Below are 26,241 nucleotides of genomic sequence, written 5' to 3' on the forward strand. Positions count from 1 at the left end.
ATAGTTTGCATCTGCTAATCCCAAACTCCCACTCCATCCCTCCCCCACCCCCCTCCCCTTTGGCAACCACAAGTCTGTTCTCTATGTCTGAGAATCTGTTTCTGTTTTGTACATAAGTTTATTTGTGTCGTATTTTAGATCCCACATATGAATGATATCATATGATATTTGTCTTTCTCTGTCTGACTTACTTCACTTAGTGTGATGACCTCTAGGTCCATCCATGTTCCTGCAAATGGCATTATTGCATTCTTTTCAATGGCTGAGTAATATTCCTTTGTGTATATACCACATCTTCTTTATCCATTCATTTGTCAATGAACACTTAGGTCACTTCCATATCTTGGCTATTATAAATAGTGCTTCCATAAACATAGGGGTGCATGTATCTTTTCAAATTAGAATTTTCATCTTTTCCAGATATATGCCCAGGAGTGGGGTTGCCGGGTCGTATGGTAGTTCTATTTCTAACTTTTTGAGGAAGCTCCATACTGTTCTCCATAGTGGCTGCACCAGTTTGCATTCCCACCAACAGTGTAGGAGGGTTCCTTTTTCCAGGAGACATTTTACGATAGACGCTGAGGTAAGAGCCCGCATTGGTCCATGGCCATCACAGGCCAAAAACGCCAAGGGGAGCCGAGGTGCAGGTGTGTTTCTGTGCACCAGCACTGAGTCCAGGGACTCGAAGGTCCTTAGAAGGAAGCACATGGTGTAATGCCTTTGTCCCCTAAATGCAAGATGGTCCCTCAGAAGACTGTCCTTCCCAGAGGGCAGTCTGGGAATGGCCTGTGTCCCCTCGAGGCAGGGACTGTGATGAGCTGGTTATAAGATGCTATTACAGCTTTATCATCATCATCATCATTAATTTTTTCGATTCTTACCATGACTATCAGGGGCGCAGGATTTCCTGAAGGGGCCACGAAATGCATAGATTTTGTGGCAATGTGCAAAATGTTAATGTTGTATGTTATTCTGTTTAATGTGTAAAATTCTTAAGTTTTTTCTGATTATAGAAAGTAGTACATGCTTATTGTACAAAATTCATGCAGTACCAGAAAGTACAAAATAGAAAATGAAGAGATCCGGAATTCCACCTGCCAGAAATAATATTTTTTTACACACACGCACACCACACATACACATACATACACACACACACACACACTCACACACACAGTTACACCAGTGTAACAACTTAAACAGTAATGGAATTATGCTCTGCGTGATGGTCTGAGGTTTGCACATCTTTTCTCGCCAGTGCATTGTGGATGTCTGAATATTAGGCCAGCTGATCTAGATAGAGGTCGCTCTAAAAGGCCACGGAGGACTTCCCTGGTGGTGCAGTGGTTAAGAATCCGCCTGCCAATGCAGGGGACACGGGTTCGATACCTGGTCTGGGAAGATCCTACATGCCACGGAGCAACTAAGCCCATGCGCCACAACTACTGAGCCTGCACTCTAGAGCCCGTGAGCCACAACTACTGAGCCAATGTGCCACAACTACTGAAGCCCGAGGACCTAGACCCCATGCTCCACAACAAGAGAAGCCACCGCAATGAGAAGCCCGTGCACCACAGCAAAGAGTAGCCCCCGCTCGCTGCAACTAGAGAAAGCCCATGCGCATCAACAAAGACCCAGTGCAGCCCAAAATAAATAACTTTATAATAAATAAATACATAAAAGCCCACCGAGCACCTGGGTGTGGAATCGTGCATTCCTGATCTGTCCTCTGGGCAGCCTTCCCTCTTATCTTTCCTGTACATCACAGTCACTCACTTGCGCTTCCGTTACCATGAAAGACACTCCCAGAAGTGGGTCACTGGATCAGAGGGTGTGGACACTCACATATTGATGGGAGAATGTTGTCAAATTGCCTGTCATCAAGGTTATGCCAGGTTGCATCCCATCAACAGCATGAACTAGAAGCCTCCCCCCACCTCAGTAACTATTACTCCAGTCGTACTTCCTAATCTCATTGACGAAACAGATCTTTTATTTTCTTAAACTCTACACTTAACTGTCTCCCTATTTATTTATTTATTTACTTAGTCTGTGTATTTGTGTTTTTTTTAATTGAAGTATAGTTGATTTACAATGTTGTGTTAGTTTCAGGTGTACAACACAGTGGTTCAGTTATATATACATATATATATATATATACACATGTATATGTATATGTATATATATATATTCTTTTTCAGATTCTTTTCCCTTATAGGTTCTTACAAAATATTGAGTATGGTTCCCTGTGCTATACAGTAGGTATACAGAAATGTGTATCTGTTAATCCCAAACTCCTAATTTAGCCCTCCCCGCCTTTCCCCTTTGGTAACCATAAGTTTGTTTTCTATGTCTGTGGGTCTGTTTCTGTTTTGTAAATAAGTTCATTTGTATTTTTTTTTTAGATTCCACATGTAAGTGATGTCATATGATATTTCTCTGTCTGGCTTACTTCACTTAGTATGATAATCTCTACGTCCGTCCATGTTTCTGCAAAAACAGATCTTATTTTTAAACTTATGTATTTCTTATTTTATTGAGGTATAGCATCTGTGTTCATTTGCTAGGGCCACCATAACAAAATACCACCGACTGTGTGACTTAGACCACAGCCATTTATTTTCCCACAGTTCTGGAGGCTGGAAGTCCAAGTTCAAGGTGTGGGCAGGGTGGGTGTCCTCTGAGGCCTCTCTCCTGGGTTTATAGATGTGTTTCCTCCGTGTCATCATGTGGTCATCCCTCTGTGTGTGTCTGTGTCCTAATCTCCTCTTCTTATAAGCACACCAGACCTATAGGATTAGGGCTCGCTCTAGTGACCTCATTAACCTCAATTACCACTGCAAAGGCCCTATCTCCAAGTAGAGTCACTTAGAGATTAGGGCCTAGATCAGCTGAGGAAGACCTGATGGGGCGAGGACCTGCTTCCAAGATCACTCACATGGTGTTGGCAGCGTCCAGGGGCCTGGTGTCTGCTGGCTGGGCCTCCCCTGTTCCCTGCACCTGGGCTTCTCTCTGGGCCAACTGGCTTCCCTCAGAGGGAACTGCTGAGAGAACGAGAGAGAGCCCGAAAACACAGAGGCATCATCTCAGAAGGGGCATCCCATCTGTTCTGCCATAGTCTGTTCATTAGAAGCAAGTGACAGGTCCTACCCACACTCAAATCACAGGGGCATGAACACCAGGAAGGGGATCATTGGGCCCAACTTAGAAGCTGCCCATCACAGGATGGGCAGTACTTGCTGGTTTTGTCAATATGGCTTTTTTTTTTTTTTCTTGCGGTACGCGGGCCTCTCACTGTTGTGGCCTCTCCCGTTGCAGAGCACAGGCTCTGGACGCGCAGGCTCAGCGGCCATGGCTCACGGGCCCAGCCGCTCCCCAGCATGTGGGATCTTCCCGGACCGGGGCACGAACCCGCGCCCCCTGCATCGGCAGGCGGACTCTCAACCACTGTGCTGCCAGGGAAGCCCCAATATGGCCTTTTTTGATTACATTTTCTAAACATGTATTATTGATATATAGGAAAGCTATCAAATTTTCATATACACATGATGTATTTACATAGATATGTATCAACTTACACCTCATTTTTACTGTGACTTTTTCTTTTTGCCTCAGGTGCAGAGAGAATTAGGTTAATCATGGCCCACCAGTCTTTCTCTCTCTTCTTTTACTGAAGAAATGATCGCTAATTTTGAAGTAGTTTCATTCATCCATCTTTTCACGGCAAGAACTGTTTGTTAAGACCCATTTCCTCACCCTATGTCACAAGATACACCCCTATGTGGTCTTCCACTGGCTTTATGACTTTACCTTTTGCATTTTAAGTGTAACCCGTTTGCTTTGTGTGCCATCAGGTAGGAGCCCAGCTTCTTCATGTACTGAAGAACCACCTGGCCGTCTTCCACTGTCTTACTTTTTTGCCATTTTTATCGTGTACAAGTCCCATACAGATGGGATTCTCTTCCGTTCCACTCATCTGTCTCCCTGCTCCTGCACGAATATTATTCTGTCTTAGGAATACGGCCTCCTAGCCTGTCTAACAGCGGGTAGGTCAAGACCTCCTCTATGCTCTTCTCAGCTCTTTGTGGATCACTCGTGCTCCATGTGAATTGTTTTCAATTGTTCGTCAAGAATTTTATCATAGTAGTGAGCTCTCGTTTCTGCAAGAGAGCGTCACACATCACACATCACGCATCAGTATCACACAATGGACGCGTATTTCCTGCACACACTCTGATGTGGGCTGGTGCCCCTCTCCATCTTGTAGCATCTCCATCTGGAGCATGTGAAGCAGATTCCCAGATTCCCAGCAATGGAGGCTGAGGATGGGTGAGAACAGCAGCTCTTACTGCCCACACTCAGAACGGATAGGCCCACTTCTCACCGTCCACTGGCCAGAACTAGCCACAGGGCCACAATCTGATGCCAGGGAGGTGGGAATGTAGGAGAAGCATGTGGCTGTTTCTGGAGACCCAATGCTCTCTACCACATCAAGTTCCTCAAAAATAGCCATATCTCAGACTCTCCAAGTTGTACACGTTTAAATACGTACAGCTCGTTGCATGTCAATCATACCTCAAAGTGGTTGAAAAAAATTGCTAAGCCATTAGGATTTTCTGCATAGGCAATTGTATCATCTACAAATAATGAGGTCAACAGAATATTGCATCCCATGGCACAGAAAACCTCTTAATACCATGAAAGGCAGGCAAGCAAAGCCAGAGAGAAACGATTATTTTTGCCGCTTCAAATATCAAGATTGAATAAGCTTGGGCTTCCCTGGCGGTGCAGTGGTTGAGAATCTACCTGCCAATGCAGGGGACACGGGTTCGAGCCCTGGCCTGGGAAGACCCCACATGCCGCAGAGCAACGAAGCCCGTGAGCCACAACTACTGAGCCTGCGAGCCACAGCTACTGAAGCCTGCGTGCCTAGAGCCTATGCTCCGCAACAAGATAAGCCCCTGCAATGAGAAGCCCGCGCACTGCAAAGAAGAGAAGCACACACACAGCAACCAAGAACCAATGCAATCAAAAAAAATAAAAGAAGGATTGAATAAGCTTGATTTTTGTATATTTGAATCTCAACACAAGCCAACATAAATATTACATAACAGAGCCAGGAAGTTTTGAAAAATTACCCTTTTACCATTTAAAATATCACTGCAAAATATACCTGAGATTAACTTTCCCATTACTGGGAAAAGGGCAGTTTTGCTGATTTACTCCTTCACTCCCTTTGACGTGTGATTAGTGCCTCCAAAATAAACCCTCCCCCAAATTATTGACTGTAAACATGTCAACCCGTTTTATGAGGTACTTCCAGTAAAAGTGAAAGATTTTACTTTGAAGTCTGTCTTCGGAAAATGTCAACTTTGTTGAAGATTCCTGTTGGAAAGCTCTGATCAGAACTGGCCTGCTGGTTGGTTTTGAGCCCGCAGGGCTAATATTGATGTTGGTCTGTGCTCACAGTGTCTGGCTGGTACCATCCACCACCGCAATCTGTGACTCTGTGGAGATCACCCATCCAGCATGGAACGCTAGTTCTTAGGCTGTTACTAACGACTGGTGCAAGCAGGAGGCAGTATGGTGGGAATGGGGTATACTGTGGTCAGATAAGGTTGGAATATCCTGGCTTACTCAGAGCCATTAAAACTTCTTAGAGCCAATAACATGATGATATTTCTTGTGAAAGTTCAGAAGCGGTTCTACGATGCAAAATTTGGCATCGTGGGTTTCAGGTCTAATTCCGGCAATAGTTGCTGAGGCACACTTCCGTTTACTACCTCTGCTGCCACAAAGAAGTGATTTGCCCCTTCATTCTCCACTGGATCATTTGCCAAAGGACGAGTGTGTCCATCTCCCGGGTGAGGATCAGATGAGCCAGTGTGTGAAATACCGTATGGGACAGGTTTTGGGAAATGGCAGCCCATGTACTACCTTTTCTTTGGAATTCTGGCTGGGACGTAAAGGAGCCTTCAGATCAGTGCTGATAATCCTATAAGATCGCTCATTCCCTCCTCAAGGAGTGTGCTGGTGCACACGCTGGGTGCCGGTTATGTAGTTGTGTGATGCTTTCATTGAGGCCTTGGGTACCCAAGACAGTGAGTAGAGATGCCATAGCCTCACACGTTCATCCTGACACGTAATGAGAAGTGGTTTTGTTCACCTCCAGCCTGTGCCCTATGTTCACAGGCATACGAAAACAGGTGACTGTGGGAATAAAATACATAATCATAGCTGACCTGAATTTGCCTTAGAGACTAAATCCATACATTATATCCATGGTTAAAATTAAGTATCCAAAATTGAAATATAATTCCCTTAACTTACAGTAGGCTAGCAACTGACAGCCAGCATGGCTTTCTCATTTCTTCCCACAAATGTTACCGAACAAAACTTGGGTCTGGGGGCTTCCCTGGTGGCGCAGTGGTTGAGAGTCCGCCTGCCGATGCAGGGCACACGGGTTCGTGCCCCGGTCTGGGAAGATCCCACATGCCGCGGAGCGGCTGGGCCTGTGAGCCATGGCCGCTAAGCCTGCGCGTCCGCAACGGGAGAGGCCACAACAGTGAGAGGCCCGCGTACCGCAAAAAAAAAAAAAAAAAACTTGGGTCTGCTCGCCCGCACGCGGTAAAGCCAATCCACTGACACCGGGTTGTGGTGAAGGAAAGCACCGTGTTTTTTCCAAGGCATCCAACATGGGGCCGAGCAAGGAGAATGGGTAGCTCGTGCTCAGAAGACCCGAAGTCCCCGACGGCTTTCAGGGAAGGGTTTTTAAGACAGTGTTAAGGGTGAGGGTCAAAGGGTGCCTGATCAGCTCATGGACATTATTTTATTGGTTAGAGGTGAGGTAACCAGGTGGTATTTCAGGAGTCAACATCACCAACCTTCTGGTTCCAACCGGTCTGGGGTCTAGGTGCTTGTGGGCAGCATGCAGTTAATTTCTTCTACCTGGTGGGGACTTAGTATCTGCAAAACAGCTCAAGGATATGGCTCAGGATGTTATCTGTAGCTCTTGAGAAGGAACTAAAAGTCCTTGACTTTGTATTATGGCTAAACTATTAGTATTTTGTCTTGCTTGACTGTTTTCCTTTGTTTCTGCATTTTTTCACTTCTCTGAGTAGATTTGTTCTTTGGGACTCAGGGAGGGCCTAGAAGGCTAAAGCTTTTCTATAAACAAGAGGCGGGGCTAGGGGAGAGAAGTCTGTCCCCCAGAAGGCCCTGCAGTGTCCAGCTAGGTTTCAAAAACTTAAAAGTAAGAATCTTCAAAATATTTGATGTATGCTGTTGTGTAATTAGAAATCTAATTTATAAAAACTGCATTATTTAATTTTATTACATTTTAGATGTCTTGAGAATATATTTGTACTCAATTTATATAGTTTTTATGAGGTTTAATATAAAGTCTGTCATTTAAGAAGAGTTCATGTATCTGCAAAACACAGTTTGTATGTGTCGTGTGTGCAAACATACCTCTAGGATTTTTTTCTCGAATGCTGTGTCTTTATAGAGGCACCATTGGGCTCTCTGTGGCTAAATCCGTTTTCTTGGCTACATTAATTGTTATTGTGTACAATTATATTGACCAAATAGTTACCCAACTTGATCTTAATAAAGAAAACTAAAGTAACTGGATTTGCCATGGTGTAGTCTTGACCTTGAGATTATGTTGCTAATGATGTATGAATCAGAGGGTCCTTTTGGTCTCACTTCTAAAATTCCCCAAATCTGTGGGGTTTGGTAGCACCTAGGAAGCTGCTGCTTACTGCCTTAGATAATGTGGGAGGAATGTTTAGGAATCCGATGGGGGTCCCAGCTCCAGCCCTGACTCCAGCATTTCTTGATGGGGTGACCCCATTCCCCACCTGCCAGCCCCCACTTCCACCCTTTTTATCACGGAAGGTAATAGTTGCTCTCTCTGCCACACCAAGAGTGAAGATGCAAATGAGAAAGGTCAGTTGAAAATGATGTAGAAACCATAGCAAGCTTTGCAGGGATTGTCCTCAATTTGTAAAACGGGTCTCGTTTACACAGCATTGTAAAGCAGAAGTAACCCGCAGGTCGATCGTAAGTCAACCTGGCAATTCTGTCTCCATTACAACGCCCGCCCTTTGTGCTTTGGCGTGCTCCTTCAGCAGGGATGTGTCGCACACGCATCCCTGCGGGTCTGTGGCTGCAGTTCTCAGCACTCACACGGGTTTTGATAAAAGACAAGCTCCCCGACCCGTCACGGGCAACAGCAGGTTCATATGCTCATGGAAAAGGACTGGAGGGAGGGAAAGACTTCTTCCTCTGGCTCCAAAGCTCAGTGCCTTCGTACAAAAGAGGAAAATTAATTTGGGGAAACAGTGAAATGACACAAATATAATCCTGATTGAGATGAGAGGAGGTGGTGGGGCTAGGAAAGGACCTAAGAGTCTGCTATAAATAAATAGTCTGATATAAATAAATAAAATGATCTTTTTTTTTAAAGGGACTGGCACAATTGGGCATATTGCCTGAAAATTCTATTTAGCATTTAAATACGATTGTGAAATGCTCAATTAAAAGTTGAACCAATGTCATGCAAACCTGCTGATAATCTAGGCATATATGGGGCTGAGCCACTGCAGCAAACCACCCAGTATGTATGTTTCCATCACTGACAGCTGCTTTCTCTAGAGCACTGAGGGGCAGGGACTCTGGAATCCAACTGTGCCAGTTCAGATTCCAGCTCCACCACCTACCTGCTGTGTGACCTGGGACAGTTTAACTCCAAGCCTCAGTTTCCTCATCATGATGGCTGGTATAGTGATCTCTCTGTGGTGTGGATTGAGCGAGTGTATACATGGAAATCCCTCAGAGCTGTGACTGAAACAAGTTTTACCTATGTCGTATGACAAAGTATGTGTTGTTTGAAGATTCCCTGTGATGTTTATAAAAATCACTGACTGAATTCTTCTCTCTGCTCATTATGATTCTGAGTTCATCAGAAGGAAAGGATTCTGCAGCAGCACGCGTATACAGATACAAGAGCTGAAATCAGAACATCCCTAAAGTGATGACCTAAAAGTAATAATAGCCATCCCAGGTGCTTGTAGAAAATCACTTTTTAATTTTTATTAGGTCAACCAAAATCAGCCCCTCAGTTTTCTAAGCTTTTCCAACAGAGACCAGAAATTTGAATTTAGAACCAACTTCCTTTCTTGATTACAATCTTGAGACTATTTTCTGGGAACAGAATACCACGTTTTCCAGAAAGATCCCCACCCCCTTGCTTCTCAACACAGAGCAAGCTCCTTCATGCCATGTTGTTGCCCTGCCTGTTCTCACAAACAGAACAAGCGTGTGTTGGGTTTCCTCTGCACTGGAACCAACACGTGTATGACACCAGCAAATACGGATGACAGTATGTAGCCCTGAAATGGTTTGCATGCCTTACTTTTATCCAGGTCTTCGTAGCACATGGCTAAAGGGGCTCTTTGCACCCCTAGTGCTTTCTTAATTTAACAAGAAAATGATGCAAGGAAGGCAGTGTAGGGAGGTGGGATGGGGGAAGCCAGGGGAGGCAGGGGCACGATGCAGGGAGCAGTAGACTCCAGCCTTGGATGTGAAATGCTGGCTTGTGATAGATGCTCGCGGGGCAGAAACGCATAGGCTTCCAGCACCCGCCCCAGTTATGGGTGCTGCATTTCACCCCAAGACCCACCAGAAAGTACGCCTGATGAAACGCATGTAGCTGTTAAGCTCAAGTGCACTGGGATTCCTGTGTTAGGGTAAGGTCTTCACACCCATTGACGTGGCTCCTGGGGAACTGCCTGCTTGGCTATCTGGGGAGTATCTGCAACCTCGGAGCGAGGGGGTGGGGGAGTGTTGATCGCGCTCACACTTCCCTCCTGCCAGCCTCCCTGAGCACTACCTCTGCCCCCAGCCCTGCCCCTCATTAGCACTGCATTGACAGCCAGCGCACAAGACGGTCAGAGTCAGTTCTGGGGCAAATACACCAGGCGTGGCTCAAGTTTACTACAAAGTGCTTGCTTATTAAATGTTTTCCAGCATGTAGCTGGCCACTTTTCCCACGGGCGAAAGCACCCCATTTTTTTAATTGGAGTGGAGTTGATTTACAATGTCGTGTTAGTTTCAGGTGTACAGCAAAGTGATTCTGTTGCACATATTATTGTTCAGATTCTTTTCCCTTATGGGTTATTACAAAATACTGAGTAGGCTTCCCTGTGCTGTACAGTAGGTCCTTGTTGGTTTTCTCTTTTATATATAGTATTTGTGTGTGTGTTCATGCCATCCTCCTAAAGTATCCCTCCCCTGCTTCCCCTGTGGTAACTATAAGTTTGTTTTCTATGTCTTTGGGTCTATTTTGAAAAAAACCATTTTAAGACCATGGGGGGTTGCTCGGGGGTCAGGGAGCTGCTGTGTAGGCGGGACCTGAAGAAGGATGGGGTGCAGGACCCCACTTTGACTCATTATGGGATGGAATGGAAACTTGGGGTCCCCCTGAAGAGGCACAGGTGCATCTCACAAGTGTGCAAAACCCACCCCAAACCTACACCAGTGTGTGCGGACATGCTGAGAAAGGAAAGGAGCCCCGTGAGTGACACGTTCCTGGTGACACTTTTCTGGCTCTTTTCGTTGCTTGGAATAATGTTTCAGGTCACATCCTGTTGGCGATGCCCACCTGCCCACGAGTCTCCTTATTTTGCATTTGTGCAAGCAAACCACGATTGTCTTCGCTGGACGCTAGTTGCCCCCCTTAATGGTTGCCTTTCACTGGGCAGGAGCATCCCCCCGACCTTGGTGTAGAGACAGGTGTAAACATCTCTTCCCCAGCTCCAGGGGCTCAGAAATCCCTGCTCTGCCCATCCTCGGTGGGTGGTCTCACCTGTGAGCCCTGGGACCACCGGGTCACGTCGGTGCTGAAGGTCCATGGTCACATGGCGGGGCGGGGCAGGGCCAGCAGGGCAGACCCTCCCACGTTCCCTGCACCCCGATTGGCCTCCTGCCACAGACTGAGTGCCTGTCTGCCCGTCTGCCACCTCCTGGGCTTCTCCCCCCACCTCCGAGTGCCCTCCAAGCCTCCCCCCGCCTCCCAAACAGAGCTCGGCTCAGGCCATGACCCCTCCCAGCCAAACTGATGTAGGAGGTGATGTAGGACGCTTTCTCAGGCCAAGTTCATGGGCTCCTGGCTTCAGCGCCATTAGGGATTCTTGGTGCACTGTCCCCAGCACCCAGCCCTCACACAGGCCACCTGCTGAGATTCAGGGCAGGTGCACTGGCCTGAGGTGGGGCTTACGGGGAGCTGCACACCTGCTCCCTCCCAGGACAGGGGTGACCAGAGCCCCCAGCACCTTCAAACTGGAAGGGCTGGCCCAACAGACCTCCTAGGCTGAGGGAGGGGCTCTGGGTGACGTTCCAGACTTTGAGAAACTGTTGACTAGAAAGTTGGCGGGTTTTGTGCAAATTGGGGAAGTGGGAGGTACAAGCTATGCAGTGTAAGATACACTCAGGGGGTGTATTGTAGAACACGGGGCATATAGCCAATATTTTGTAATAACTGTAAATGGATAATAACCTTTAAAATGGTATGAACAATATTTTTTTAAATTTATGTATAAATAGAAGGTCAAAGTAAAAATAGGGAAGTTAGAGAGAAATTCTTTAATCAGGAAGGTAATGAGTTGTATCCTAGCAGTGTCCACACAGAGGCAGCAGTGGCTGGCCTGCGGCACGTGTCCAGCCGGAAGTGACCGGCATCTGGGAGGGAAGGGGAGGCTGAGGTGTGGACTCCAGGGACCCCGCACAGGGCACGTGTGAACCATGACCTGTGGACTGGAGACCAGTCTGTGTGGCCCTTTAGAGACAAACTGCGCATTCAGGGCTACTGTCCAAGGCTTCATCCACGTCCCATCACAGTCGTTTCCATCTTTATCCAGTGCTTCAAGAAAGAAAACCAAGCTGACCACAGACCCTGTCCTCTTGTGCCCATCCTACTAGAACCAGGTGAAGGGCAGGAATGAGGCCTCTCCCGTGGGCAGATGCTGAAATTTCACATCTCTCTGAACACCACTCCTTTACTGAAAATCAGTAAAGTAGCAGAGAATAAAGTAATCCACACAGAGTCTTTGTCTTGCTGTACTTTTTCAGCAGAAACAGACTCTTCTCAAAAGTAATATATATTAGAGAATTTGTGCTCAAATCATAACATTTTCACCTTTGAGTTTTTCTGGAAAATACCTCTTGCGACTTCCAGTGATTCCAGAATGTCATTTATTTTTTTAATGTGGCAGAATTTCCTTTAGCACTTTGACGTTCCTGCACCAACTGTGTCGTGCGGTGGGAACTTTCTCTGTCACTAGGTCACATTGCTCGTGGAAAACATTGATGCTGGGAGATGTCACCATAAATCGCAAAGACGGACGTGCCTCCTGAAACTAGAAACCATCAAGCCATCCCGGGAGTGAAAGCATATGTTACCTTGGTTGCCTGTGAAAGTCTTGGGTTACTTCTTGATGTAATTTTTCTAGAACAACACAGTTTGGGATTATTTCATCAAACTCTTGAAGCTTCTGCTGGCAGGGCCGAGGGCAGAAGGCGGCTGCCCTCTGTTTTGACAGGTTAATTCCCTGAGCTGATTCTTGTCACCTTTCCTAGTGACAGTCTCAGTCTCCTTTATTTCTCTGGACTTCCCACCGATGGCATGGCCGTAACTACTGTCTGTGCTCACACAGAATTGCTTCTGTCGACGGGAGTGGGTAACGAGAGTGTCCAGGTCACCTGGTTTACTGAGGGTCATAAAATCAACAGCAGACCCCCCAGAAGGGCATTGGCTGGAAGCAGATTCTCTCCCCCCAGCCCTGTGCATGTGGGGTGAAGCTGCAGGAGTGAGCGGCCCTTGTCAGCACGGCCGCTTTCTCTCGGGAGGGCACGGGGGCACGAGGTGTGGGGAGTGGGTGTCTCCTCCCGCTGGCAGCCGTGAGCTCTGGCCACCCCAGGATAAAGGAAGACCCGGCCTCTCCAACAAAGCCCCCTCCTGCCCCAGCCCATGCACCCCTTCTTGCATCTCCCCCAGGCAGCAGCAGGAAGAATCCGCATCCCCAGTGTCTGGTCCTTAAATCAAGGCTACGTGGCGGGACAGGGGCAGCCTCGCGTGTCATGGGGCCCCAGTGAGTGAGTGGCCGTAGGCCGGAGTCAGTGGGGTCCCACCCCCAGAACAGGGGGCTGCAGGGAATGGACAGGTGGACTCCAAAACCAGTGGGGTGCTGGGGGGAGGAACCACAATTCTCGTCCTTCTCAAAATGTGTTCCCAGAAGGGAAAACGTGGTGCCCTTGGAAGGTTGCCTGTGTAGGACAGAGGGTTGGATTCTGACCTGAGAAGTCCAGTTGGGTAGGAGAACACCACCGATCCCTGTTCGCTCGCCGGGTGCAGGGCACACATGGAGCTGTCCCAGTAAGAAGGCTGCTAAGTGACCGCGTGCTTGTCAGTGGAGCCAGCTGGGGAAGCGCGCCCATGATGAGCTGCCCCCGTGGGGATCGTCCGGCAAGGCAGAGGGCACACTCGGGAGCTTTTCTAGAACACCACATGCCGGCGGCCGGACTCAGCTCGCAAGTAGAAAATCTGGAAGCTGTGGTTGTGTTGCATTAAACAGGCACTTCAGCCTTGAGAATGGAACACGCCGCCCTCGGCTCGGCCTGTGGCCAGCAGCTCTGCCTACGTCCTGTGTGCAGCAAATGGAAACCGCAGGTGGCCGGCGTCCCAGGGAACAGGGCGTGTGGGTGAAGGAGGCCTCGCAGAGCGAGGCCCCCAGAGTTGGGCAGGGGCCCGAGGTCCACACGACTGTGGCTGGAGGACCAGGCTTTTGGTGGTAAAGGCAGATTCGGTGCTGAACGGCTCGGGGTTTCCACGTGGGATGGAGGCCCGGAGCTCCACGTTGAAAGGAGGCTGCGGTGCAGAGGGATAGAGGGGTTCAGTGACCCCGGGGCCCACATCCAATGAGGGAAGGCCAGGCCGGGCAGCGTTCTCTGCAGCGGAGGGTTGGTATCTTGTTCTCTCGCTGACACCTGCGAAACTTCTCCATGTTCTGAGAGGCGACCTGGCTTTGGGGTTCAGGGCGTGGCCTCCGGTCCTGCGTGGGGATCCTGTGTGGCTTCGAGCACGTGATTGGCTAGTCTGTGCCTGTCTCCTCATCTATAAATCAGGGTTGACGGTAGCGGAGCCCACCTGGCGGGGCTCCAGAGAGGGTTTAAGGAGTCTGTTCGAGCCCAATCCTGAGAACACTGCCCAGCACACGGCAAGGACGAGACACCATCACCGAGATTGCCTTTAAAGAGTACGTCCAGCTGCCACTGCCTGTGTCCCTACACAGCTAGTGAAACCCACTGGGACCCAGCCACTTAAGCAGAAGTGTTAGTGGAATCTCCAGGAAACATAATTTCGAAATGATTATCTGATACAGTTTAAAGTTTTAGCAAAAAGTTCCTTTTCCCCTGTCTGCTTCTTCCAAGAAAATATAATCTGTCTTAAAACAGATTCCATAATTGCTAGAACTTTCTTTAAAGTGTAGAAGAAAGAGATGCTTATGTTTTGCAAGAATCAAAAGTATCCATGAGGTATGCCTTTGATGCTGCCAGTGGCTTGAGGATTTTTTAGTGATAATGAAGTTGTCCCTTCGTATCTGCAGGGGATTACATTCCAAGGCACCCATTGGATGCCTGAAACCGCGGGTAGTACCGAATCCATATACTATGTTTTTTCCCATGTACTACGTGGAGATGCTGGACAAAGGGATGACTCACGTCCCAGGTGAGATGGAGTGGGACAGGCACACTTCATTTTATTGCAATTCATAGATGTGTCTTTTACAAATTGAAGGTTTGTGGCAACCCGGCATCAAGCTAGTCTATCAGTGCCATTCTTTGTCAACAACATTATTTTTTAATTAATGCTGTTTTTAAATGTTTAATTTGTTTTTTAGACACAGTGCTGTTGCACACTTAATATACTATAGTGTGGTGTAAACATAACTTTTATACGCACTGGGAAACCAGAACATCTGTGTGACTGTCTTTACTGCAATATTTGCTTTATTGCGATGGTCTGGGACCAAACCTGAAATATCTCCAAGATCTGCCTGAGCGTGAGATTTCATCTCACTATTCAGAACAGTGTGCAATTTAAATCTCATGAATTGTTTATTTCTGGAATTTTCCATTTAATATTTTTGGACCATGGTCAACCAAGGGTAACTGAAATCACACAAGGTGAAACGGTATCTAAGGGGGACTACTGGGTTAAATAATGTGGTTTCACTTTAATTTCTATTAAATATTAATATTATCCAGGTTATATAAAATTGATGCTGACTTTGTCCTCCTGAGAGGTTCACAAAAATCAAAAGGAAATATCTGAGGACATTTATCGCCTAATAATTGGGAAGCTATTTTAGAGACTGTCACAGAGAGTCTGTCCTTCCATAAGGTTTCTCAATGGACAATTCTAGAATGTTCCACCAGGGAAATATTCCTTCTTGACTGCAGTGGCTTTGCATTCTGGGCATTATTCTCATCCTTCACCCAGATGAGCGTCAGTGCCGTGGAAAGATGGCCTGTGGTCCTGCCGGGGAGGGAACACGAGTCTGGCCCGTGGCACTCATGTGTTTACTCCTTCATGCATTCCCACGGCTGCTGCCCACGAGGCCCAGGCCAAGCCCTGGACATCTCCCTCACCTGGCCTCACCTGGTGTCTCCAGCAACCCGCACGAGGTCTGTTCCGTGGCAGGCACTTATTAATCTGTGGGAAATACAGGTTGCTCTTTTGGGACTTTCTGATAGCTAAGCTGCACTTTTCCAAAGAACCAGATTTTTTTTAACATGCAGTGATTGCTAAAATATAAGGTCGAGAAGAGTTTTTAAAGTTCTGATTTTATGATGAATCAAGGGAGCATCACACTTCTGAGATGGCTGTTTCTTCCTGAGGGCTGGACCACAGATGCTCTTCGGACGCTCGCAGGCACCCTTCGTGGACCGCCATCTGTGCCCGCCTCCCCGAGGTCCCCTTGCTGGGTCCAGCTGCTAAGCCCTCCGCTTCCTGCTTCTCCTCTTGCCTCACCTCCCACCTGCTCCCAAGGGCTCGTATCTTACCCTGGAACCCTGTTTCCTCCAGGGTCAGAAACTTGCTTCCTTCCCTCAACGACAGATCCCTCCCAGTCCTGCAGGCGTCGCCCGGCTGCTCTCAGCCCCTTTCCCTCCCCATGAGTTGCCTCTGTCCCGGGCCAGGCCCTTGCCCATCTTCTCTGGGCGGTGGCAATAAGGCACCTGGCCCCCACCCCGTACTTGACGGCCACCCACCTCCCAAGTGACCCATCCCAGAGGAAACCCGGACCCTGCACTCTGTCCCCTCCAGGAGAGATGCAGGTGCTGACCTTTCTGTCAGCCTTACCTCCTACAGTGGGGACAGTTGTGCCCCAAAGGTATATTGAAGTCCGTCCCCTCCCTCCCCCGCCCCCCCCAACCTATGAACGTGTCCTTATTTGGACACAAGGTCTTTGCAGAAGTAAAGAAGAGATCATCCTGGGTCAGGATGGGCCCTAATGCCATGACCAGTGAGTGTCCTGGTAAGAAGAGGAAGGGTGACACAGAGACAGACGCATAGGGAGAAGGTCACATGACCTGAAGGCAGAGATCGGGGTGATGCGTCCACAAACCCACGGACGCCTGTGATTGACAACAAACCACCAGAAGCCGGGGGGAGGCACGGGACAGATTGTCCCCTGGGGCCTCCCGGATCAGCCCTGCCCACACCTTGGTTTTGGACTTCTGCCCTCTAGAACTGAGAGAAAATTAATTTCTGTCCTTTTAAGGCAGCCAGTATGGCCCTCGGTTACGGCAGCCCCAGGAACCAACCCACCTCCCATCCCCGCCTGCTCCGTCTCTGTCCTCCCGGGAGCACCTGGACACGTAGTCCCCGTGCTCCCCCGTCTCCCTCCCTGTGTCCTGGATGGATCACTCCACTCGTCCTTGAGTCCAGCTCCTGAACTGCCTCCTCCAGGAAGTCTCCCCTGCCTGGCCCTCCAGGCCAGGTTTGGCGCTCTATCTGCACCCCGCACAGCATGCTCCTTGCATAGACTAGAGCAGGCTATCTCAACGGGAAGCGATTCTGTCCTGACCCTTGGGGACACTTGGCGGTATGTGGAGGCATTTGTGGTTATTACATCTGGCACAGGGCCGCTATTGCATGCAATGGTTAGAGGCCAGAGATGCTGCTAGACCTCCTACAATGCATAGGACAGCCCCACTACCAAGAATGATCCACCCCCAGATGCCAGTAGTGCCCAGGCTGAGACTCTCTGATCTAGAGAACACTCGCTTCTGAAGAGATATATTGTATGTTTCCCTGCTTGTCTACACCAGTCCTGGTGGGGACCACCCTATCACCCACGGTTGTGGCCCAGGTCTGCCCGCCACATCACCTCCCTTCTCATAATTGGGCTACAGGTCGTAACGTCAGACAGTCTTGTTGGCATCCGTAGGAGAAAATAAGCATTTAACCTCTTGGGTACAGTCCCTTCCGTGTCGACGACTTTGATAGACCCAAGCGTGTCTTTAAGGATGGGTCAACCACAAGGGTGACGCCCCTGGACGTGTGTGCAGTGAAAGGTTGTGTCCTGATGGGCAGAGAATCACAGCTTCCTTCTGGGTGTCCCCAGGGGTTCACTCAGACATCTTTCCAAAACACAGCATCACCTGCTGGTGCCCTGCCTGCCTCGGGTGGACACACGCAGCCCACGATGCACTGTGAGAACATTTCTGCTAGGGAGAAACTGCAGTGCCTTTCTCCAGCAGACGGTATATCCACGTGCACATGTGCGCAAAGCTTTCATCCTGGTCCCTGAATGGAGGATCCTGGCCTTTCCCACCTAAAACCACCCAAGAGTGGCTCCACTCTGTCCACCTGGCAGTGCGGCCCCTAGAGCTGCTCAGCACAAGTGCCCTGTCCCCAACACCTTTTGTTCCTATGGAATGTTCTAGTGGTCTGTCTTGAAACTTGCTTTTCTAATAGCCTTTATGTGTGTGACTGTGAATTAGTGCCCAATGTCAGAATTATAAAACAGACCTTGTGTCCTCAAGGTGTAACTTCCAGAAAGATAAACTTAGCTTTTTGTTTCTGAGGTGAATATTTTGAGTTGACAGTTTCTAGAATCTGCCTTACAGTCTTTTTTTTTGTGATTTATATTATAAAAATAAGACCTTTAATATATAGTAGAATCCTTACAACATTTTGTGACGAGGATATAGAAGTTTGATTTTTTTAATTGAAGTGTAGTTGAGGTATAATATTATGTGTTACGGGTGGTCATTATAGTGATTCACAATTTTAAAGGTTATACTCCATTTATAGTTATTATAAAATACTGGCTATATTCCCTGCATTGTACCTTGTAGCTTATTTTATGCATCATAGTTTGTGTCTCTTAAACCCCTCCCCCTCTCTTGCCCTCCCCCCCACAGCGGTAACCACTAGTTTGTTCTCTATATCTGTGTCTGTTCCTTTTCTGTTATATTCACTAGTTTGTTTTATTTTTTAGATCATACAGTGTTTAACTTTCTCAGTCTGACTTATTTCATTTCGCACAATGCTCTCCGAGTACATCCACGTTGCTGCAAATGGCAATATTTCATTCTTTTTTATGGCTGAGTAGTATTCCATTGTAGATATGTACCACATCTTCTTTATCCATTCATCTGTTGATGGACACTTAGGTTGCTTCCATATCTTAGCAATTGTAAATAATGCTGCTATGAACATTTGGGGTGCATATATGTTTTTGAATTAAAGTTTGGGGTTTTTTTTCAGATATACACCCAGGAGTGGATTTGCTGGGTCGTATGGTAGTTCTATTTTTAGTTTTTGTATCTCACAAAAGGTCTTATCAACAAAATCTGGGAGACTTCCCTGGCAGTCCAGTGGTTAAGACTTCACCTTCCAATGCAGGAGGTGCAGGTTCGATCCCTGGTCGGGAAGCCTAGATCCCACAAGCCTCGTGGCCAAAAAACCAAAACAGAAAACAGAAGCAATATTGTAACAAATGCAATAAAGACTTTAAAAATTGTGCACATCAAAAAAGAAAATCTTAAAAAAAAAAAAAAAAAACAGGATCTGGAACTAAATTACAAATAGCTAGGGTGGGGTGAGGGGATGCCGTTAAATAACTTTGCTATAGGATGTCGAAATAATGGAAGCAAATAGAAACATGAGCTTCTGCTTAAAACCCAAGGAGGGCACAGGGACCTGAATGCCCAGCAGAGGGATGGGACGCAGGGAAGGGCTGAGCCTCCGCGTCTTTGGACACACTGATTGCCTGGAGGGAGCCCGCCAAGCCCCTCCCACCCCCACTAGCAAAGCCCTTTCCCTGGCGGGTTCTGTGCCTCCTGCGAGCCTGGCCATGACGCATCTTTCCCTGGTACTTCGACCTCAAGGGGCCTCCGGTCATCACCCGGTGGTCTGGAGGAGGCAGCTGTGCTTGGGGGGATGAAGTTGATCAGTGGAAGCCCACTTTCCTGACCAGCCCTGATGATCAAGCTCAAGTGGAGTGTTGTCTGTGGGAGTTTAATGAGATACTACGTGTGAAAGCGGCCACACCACTGCAGCACATCAGCAGACGTGACCAGACGTGGACCAGATGCCATCGCACTTGTGGGCAGAGGCCACGTGGGGATTCAGGGCGTTTCACGTCGAAACCCAACACCAGCTCGTTGACGGCGTGTCCCCACCGCGCCATTCTGCCCCCCACTCCCTGCCCTTTCAGCAGCCTCTTCTCCTCCCCACTTCGGCTGGTGCTGGGTGGGACCCCTGACAGGCAGCAGGTCTCCCCCCTGTAAACTCACTGTCCTCCTATTCGACGTATGAGGCCCGGGGCTTCCCTCGGGAAGGTTACTCTTGGGTTCCAGTCACTGCAAGGACCCTCACATCTCTCCCAACACTATAGTCTCACACACACACACACACACACACACACACACGTGTGCACATACAAACGCACATGTGAATGCTCGTGTACATACAAACACACACATGCATATGCACACTGGTATGCGCACATGTGAACATGCATGCACAGAAGCACATACACACGTTCTCAGACCTATGGTAAGGGCTGCAGAATCATATCAATGCATTTCCACCCCCAAGTGCTTCTCTTTGGTGCTCCATTGGAGAGATCCAGCAGAAGTCCCTCCCTCACTGGTCAGTGGCTTCAGAGTCATTGTTTTGATTTGGGAAAGAGTTTCTTGGAAGCAGTCTCAACCGTTGTAGAGTTTTATCTGTCCTTCAGAACTTGTAAGTTGATCTACTTTGAACAGCAGACCTTAAAAGAGAGGCAAAATCACTGCTGTCTCTCTGAGCGGACCTCCTTTCAAAGATGCTTGTTCCTGTGCTTTCCTCAAGCCAAGCGTGTGACCCATCTGAGCTTCTCCTCCACAGCCAGCGTCCTGAAGGGAGTCCACACTGAGCACAACACATGCTTGAAACCGGCGTCAGAGGGGTAAGGGTGCGTGAGCGCTTTTAGACTAAAAATTACACTTGCAAAGACTTTAAAAACAAGTAGCAGCAGCTCTATAATTCAGCCCAGGTAATGAAATCCAATGCAAAATATTGGATTTGCCTGAAGATGTTTTTGTGACCAAATAAGCCAAGTCATAATATCCTCACGAAAGACAGAGAATTTTGTGTGTGTGTGTGTGTGTTTTTCCAAGAGGGCAGAATGAAACTAACTTTGCCAAAGAATAAGGATGAGCTCCTCTGTGATAGTTTCAAAAATAAAAATCCACATTTATTGTGTTCATCATGTGCCTGGCACTGTGCCAAGCATCTTATACGTTTTAACGTATTAAATCCCTATAAAAATTCAGTGTCATATAATCCTGTGACTATGCTTATTTTGCAGATGAGGAAGTTGAGATTCAGAGAGGTTAAGTAACTCACCCAGGGTCACACAGCCAGGAAGTGTTGGAGCAGGGATTTGAATTCTGTACACCCACCGAACACACACACACACACACACACACACACACACACTGTGCCCTAGCTTCACCAAGTGTCTGCCCATCCTCCTCTGAATACAGCTGCATATTTCAACCACCACTTTTGGACCACTTATCTTCACCCACCATGACCTGATAAACATTTACTACCCGTATTTCAAGGCTCAGTTCAAGTGTCTTCAAATGTGGAAATCTTTCTGACCACACAGACAACAAACACTACCCCTTCTCTTTTCCTCTCCCCCAAGGTAGAATCCATCCTCCCCTCTGAGCTGTAAGTTCTATGAGGACCAAAATCGTTTCCAGTTTAGAAAGCCCTGCAGTCCCAGTAACCAGCACAGTTCCTAACCCGGGGAGGACTTGTAGCGGTGAATAGAGATGGACTATCTCCTCCTTGCTCTGGGCCGTCTTTATTCCATATACCAGTGGCTCTCATTCAGGAGTGATTTTATCTCTGAGGGGACATTTGGCGATGTCTGGAGACAGTTTGGATGTCATAGCTCAGGAGGTACTGCTAGCATCTAGTGGGTGGAGGCCACGGATGATGCTAAACATCCTATGGTGCACAGAACACCCCACGACAAAGAGTTATCCAGCCCATGTTGTCAACAGTACGGGGGCTGAGAAACCCCGACATACCCCTTCTGTCTCAGCAGCGACAACACCCTGGATTCTCTCCCCGTAATGATTCTAAGGCCCTACAGGCAGGGGCCAGGATCATTTTGTCTTTCTAAGCCCAGCACCCAACATACTGAGTGAGTGAATGAATGAATAAATGAATGAATGAACAAGAGGTGAAGAAGTGACAGAGCCAGACTGAAATTGAATGTGCACATCAGGGTAATGAAAGCCACATAAGACCAGGTGGCCTGTCCGAGGACCTGAGTCTGGGGTCGCTTGTTAGCTGTGTGGAAATGTTTTCATGTTGATCATTGTGATTGGTCCCCCCAAAAAGCTATAAGCAAAAAAAAAAAGGTCAAACCAAAGCACCAACTAATGGTTTTGTTTGACAGATGCAGCCCCAGAGAACTGTGTTATCATTAGAATTGCTTGGCATCAATATTACTGAGAGATTTTGAGATTTTTTAAGGTTTGTTAGGTCAGAATCCTATGGTTGCACATAACCCTACGTTTATAATCTGGAACAAGACAGACTGATTGTAACCAGGAGAGAGAGTTTACTTTTCTAACCTCTTAATGCTTGCACAGAGCTATCACAGTGGGCTAAGCAAACTGTCACATCAGGTCCTTTGGCATTAAATACAAGTATAGGTATTTTAGGGAAAACAAGAGTATTTTGAAGGAAAATCTCCAGAAAAGACTCTCTGAGTATTAGTTACATGGAAATAGATAAGAGAGAAATATCAATGTTAGGAAAATAAGAAAAACTGTTCTTAGTTGGTTGTACGCACCTTAAAATTCTCAAAATGTTTTCAAATTCAATATCTTATCTGACATTCATCATGATGCTGTAAAGTGGGTTTTGTCCCTGATTTATAGAGGAAAATACAGAGGGTCAGAGGAGTTAGGCTGAAGGTTTCCCCAAAATCCAGACTCTAGGAGACTGTACCCGGGAAGGAAGAACGGAGCTGCAACCTTGCTAATCATTAGAGGAAAGCAAATGAACACTACAGTGAGGCACCACCTCACACCGGTCAGAATGGCCACCATCGAAAAGGCTAGGGCTGCCCTGGCGGCGCAGTGGTTGGGAGTCCGCCTGCCGACGCAGGGGACGTGGGTTCGTGCCCTGGTCCGGGAAGATCCCACATGCCACGAAGCGGCTGGGCCCGTGAGCCATGGCCGCTGAGCCTGCGCGTCTGGAGCCTGTGCTCCGCAACGGGAGAGGACACAACAGTGAGAGGCCTGCGTACCGCAAAAAAAAAAAAAAAAAAAAAAAAAGTCTTCAAATCATAAATGTTGGAGAGGGTGTGGAGGAAAGGGAACCCTCCTGCACTGTTGGTGGGAATGTAAATTGTTACAGCCACTCTGGAGAACAGTATGGAGGTTCCTTAAGAAACTAAAAATAGAGCTACTGTATAATCCAGCAATCCCACTCCTGGGCATATATGCAGAGAAAACACCAATTCAGAAATGTACATGCACCCCAATGTTCATAGCAGCACTATTGATGAAAACCAAGACATGGAAGCAACCTAAGTGTCCATCGACAGACAAATGTATAAAGAAGATGTGATATATATATATATGCAATGGAATATTACTCAGCCATAAAAAGAATGAAATATTGCCATTTGCAGCAACATGGATGGACCTAGAGATTATCATTCTAAGTGAAGTAAGTCAGACAGAGAAAGACAAATACCATCTGATATCACTTATATATGTGGAATCTAAAATAATGATACAAATGTACTTACTTCCAAAACAAACAGACACACAGACCTAGAAAAGAAACTTACGGATACCAAAGGGGAAAGGTGGGGGAGGGATAAATAAAGAGTGTGGGATTAACAAATATACACTACTATATATAAAACAGATAATCAACAAAGACCTACTGTACAGCACAGGGAACTATATTCAGTATCTTGTAAACCTATAATGGAAAAGAATATATATATAATACACATATTCTGGGAATATATATATATATATATATATATATATATATATATATATATATATAACTGAATCACTTTGCTGTACACCTGAAACTAACACAACATTGTAAATCAACTCTACTTCAATTAAAAAAATAAAGAAGTTCCCTGGTGCCCTAGTGGTTAGGATTCAGCACTTTCACTGCCGAGGCCTGGGTTCAGTCCCTGGTCAGGGAACTGAGATCCCACAAGCTGCATGGTGTGGCCAAAAAAACAAAAAAGAAAAAGAAAGAAAAGAATGGGAGTTGGTTCAACATGAGTATGGCCCTGGACCATCAGAGGCCCGGGTTGGACCGAGTGACACTCCCCTTCTTGGTGCAGTGGGCACCTCAAGGGCATTTCAGCAAGAAGAGCACAGCCGCCCTGGTTTTCGAGCCCAGGGTGTCGCTGGGTGATGCTTAAACAGCCCATCAGAGGAGGACAGGTGACCTATGAAAAGATATTTGTTAGCTGCAAATGAGGGTGTAGGACAGGGGGCGAGATGGGAGTGCTTTGTGGCCAGCTGAGTGCGGTGAAGATGCTAAGCCCTCCGAGCGCCACACACGGTCTCTGTCTCCCGGCTGCTGAATTGACTGAGCGCTGGTGCTCTATGTTCATCATTCTTCTCGGGAAGAAGAGGCAACAAAGACTGGTCTGTTCATCTGGGGGGTTATCTGTTGTTTTCCGTAACAATTGAGACTTTCACAAAGAATTAGCAAAGGCTGTGTCCATGCCAAGAGCGTTGGAATATTCCAAGATGATTGTGAGCTTGTATTTTTCTGGCTGCTTTTAGTTCAGAATTCTCAAGGCATACCATAAATTTTCAGTATTATAGAAAAGAATGGTAGAGATGGTTAGAATTTGCATTTTATACAAAACAATAGCCCTTGATACTTGCTCCCACTTATGTAAAAATTGATGCCGACATCCCTGCAAAGATGCATTCGCCTGTGTTTAATGAAGTAACGTTGGACTTTGATCTTGACCCACATAATGATGATTATAAATGTATTAGCTTTTCATAGTCCCTTTTTATAAGTGTAACTACACCACATAAGCAAAGCAGGAGAGACGGGGAAGTTTCTGTAAGCCAATAAATGGTGGTTTCCTGTCTTCTTTTCCAGTTTTCCATCACCCTTTAGCAGCTCATTTCTTGTGCACCAGGCAGCTAATTAGAAGCGGTGGTCTTGCCCTTGATTGGCGGATGGAAAAGCTCAGCCAGAGGGATGTCCAGAGCAGCCAGAGCAAAGCAGTAGCTCTGGGTTTCTGACTCGCCACCGCCCCCCCCCATCCCACCACCAACTGGGCTTTGCTCTGAGTCTCCACTGTTGAAAAGACAAATGTTAAAAAGGAACCATGAGCTCTGAATTTAAATATGTGGAACAGCCTCCCGTTCCCAGTTTGTAGGGATCTGGTGCCATTTCCCCCGTGAATGAAGACGTCTTCCCAGGGGAGTTACGGGTGGGTTATCAGAGAGACCCAAGATGGGAGGATCTTGGTCCCCAGGCCACACAGACCTGGGTGGCTGCTGCCCTCAATTCTGTACAAGGGAACAGGTATGTGGTGTAGCCCAGCCAGGCCCTGGGGGTGAGGTCCAGGTCCCGTTCAGGTCCCCTTACACAGATGGCAGATACCCGCAGTGTGCTGTAACAAAAATATTACATGCCGAGGGCCTGTCCAGAGAGCATTGTTAGTGAAAGTTCATAAACAACAGGAGACTGCTGAGAATGGTGTGCACGCGCTTGCTAGTGGGTGAAACTCAGGGTGTTTCCATCCCACCTACAAAACACGTGTGTGGGATGCTCGGGAAGACAAGCAAGTCTTCCAGGACGGGTGAAGGGAAGTCAAGTGCGAGGAATTGTAGCTGAGAGACTAAGAGAGCGTTTCTGTTGATGGGCCGTGAGGAGGCGGCGTGGGGAGCGGCTGAGAGTGGTGCCAACTCATCTGATGGAGGGTCCGGCTCTTCCCAGCCCCTCAGGGTCCTCTGTCTGCCCATTCCCTCTGATGCCAAGTGTACCGCATTCCCCAGGGCTCCCTGGAGGGGTGGCGATGGCCCGAGACACGACCACCTCAGCGGTGTCTGCTGGTCCCTTCTCGCTCATGGTCTAGAGCCTGCGTCCATCCTGAGATGAAGCAGACCCTCTGGTCTCTGCAGACCCAAAGGCTCCGTCCTTCAGACCGGAGCATCGCTGGTCACTGTGAGGGGAGTGGACCTCTCCTAGCACCACCCCCCTACCACCGGCGGTTGTGTGAGGAAGCATTGGCCTCCCCTGGACCCCTCACTGGGGACTCGAGGACAGGCTTCCACCTCCGTGGAAATGGCCCTACCATCTTCTCAGGAACTGGTTCCCTCATGGCATGAATTACAAGAAAGTCATTCATTGCTGCTGAGCTTGAACATAAAAAGTTGGAGTTGTAAAGTGTGTATGTGAATCTATAAATATACACATCTATACATAAACATGTATCTCTAAGTTATCATTAAAGGCATTCTGTGGTGGGAGGGAAGGGAAGTTAGAACAGCATTTTGCCTCCAGGATAATGGGCTCCGTTTTGCATCGATGCTCTTTTGATAAAGCTGGTCCTCCCCGCTTGGGCATGGGACCTGGAGCAGTGG

The 26,241-nt window shown here is 47.6% G+C and overlaps 1 protein-coding gene across 1 annotated transcript in view; it reads left to right on the top strand.

Annotated features, from left to right (window-relative positions):
• Nucleotides 1-26,241, top strand: part of UBE2QL1 (ubiquitin conjugating enzyme E2 QL1) — a 45,012-nt gene that overhangs the window by 17,179 nt on the left and 1,592 nt on the right. The window lies entirely within an intron of this gene.

This window comes from Grampus griseus, assembly GCF_964374135.1.
Source record: "Grampus griseus genome assembly, chromosome: 3".
Lineage (NCBI taxonomy): Eukaryota > Metazoa > Chordata > Mammalia > Artiodactyla > Delphinidae > Grampus > Grampus griseus.